General features: G+C 45.2%; 1 pseudogene across 1 annotated transcript in view; it reads left to right on the top strand.

Annotated features, from left to right (window-relative positions):
* The first annotated feature begins 976 nt into the window (after window positions 1-976).
* LOC110286885 overlaps window positions 977-1,342 on the top strand; it is a 2,227-nt pseudogene continuing 1,861 nt past the window's right edge. Inside the window, exon 1 of the transcript XR_002377170.2 lies at window positions 977-1,341. The product of XR_002377170.2 is annotated as a eukaryotic translation initiation factor 4B-like (transcript). The remainder of the gene's footprint in view (window position 1,342) is intronic.

Raw genomic sequence — 1,342 nt, 5'->3', positions numbered from 1 at the left:
AATAGTGAGCTGGGCCTTCCCATATCAATCATCAATCACTCTTCTCAAAATTTTAATCCAGAATTTCTCCATTCTAAAAGAAATACAGGGGACAAAGAGTGGAGCAAAGAGACTGGCCCACCTGGCGATCTATCCCATATACAGCCACCAAACCCAGACATTTCTGATGCCAAGAAGTGCTTGCTGACAGGAGCCTGATATGGGTGTCTCCTGAGACTCTGCCAGAGCCTTACCAAAATAGATGGGGATGCTCACAGTCAACCATTGCACTGAGCATGGAGTCCCTAAATGGAGGAGTTATGGAAAGGACTGAAGGAGCTGAAGGGGTTTGCAACCCCATAGGAAGAACAACAATATCAACCAATCAGACACCACCCCCCCTCCAGAGCTCCCAGGGACTAAACCACCAATGAAAGTGTACACATGGAGGGACCCATGGCTCTAGCTATGTATCAGAGGATGGCCTTGTCTGGCATCAAAGTGAGGGGAGACCCTTGGTCTTGTGAAGGCTTAATGCCCCAGGATAGGAGAATGCTAGGGCTGTGGGGTATGAGTTGGTGTGTGGGTGGGAGAGGACCCTTGTGAAGGCAGTGGGAGGAGGTGGGATGGAGGGTTCTTAGAGAGGAAACCAGGAAGGGCGATAACATTTGAAATGTAAATAAACAATATTACAGGCTAATCTGGTGGGGACAGTTTTTTTCTGTTGAGGTGACTTCTTCCCAAACGTTTATCAGATGTGTTAAAAGATATAAAACTAACCAGCATTTAAAAAGCATTTTTTTCTCTTATATAGCTTTTTCTACTGTTGGTAAAACTACAGAAAAAATATAATTTTCTTAAAAGCTACTGTGATCAGACCACACATTCTCTATAAACAAATATATAAATATATTGCAAAAGTTCCATATAAAACTGGCCATACTATGAAAATGAACCCATATTAAAAATGAGTTACGATAATCACGTGACTGCCTCATCCGGGTCCTTTGCGTTCTCTCTCCCTCTCCCAACATGGCGGCCTCAGCAAAAAAGAAGAATAAGAAGGGGAAGACCATCTCCCTAACAGACTTTCTAGCTGAGGATGGAGGAACTAGTGGAGGAAGCACCTATGTCCCCAAACCAGTCAGCTAGGCTGATGAAACAGACGATCTGGAAGGAGATGTGTCAACAACTTGGCATAGTAACGATAATGACGTGTACAGGGCGCCTCCAATTGACCGTTCCATCCTTCCCACTGCTCCACGGGCTGCTTCGACCGGAGCCGTCTTCCCAAGTTGCCACCCTACACTGCTTTCCTAGGGAATCTGCCCTATGATGTGACAGAAGACTCCATTAAGGATTT

This window comes from Mus caroli, chromosome X, assembly GCF_900094665.2.
Source record: "Mus caroli chromosome X, CAROLI_EIJ_v1.1, whole genome shotgun sequence".
Classification (NCBI taxonomy): Eukaryota; Metazoa; Chordata; class Mammalia; order Rodentia; family Muridae; genus Mus; species Mus caroli.
Note: the sequence above shows the minus strand (reverse complement) of the source record. Positions and strands in the feature narration are given on the sequence as shown.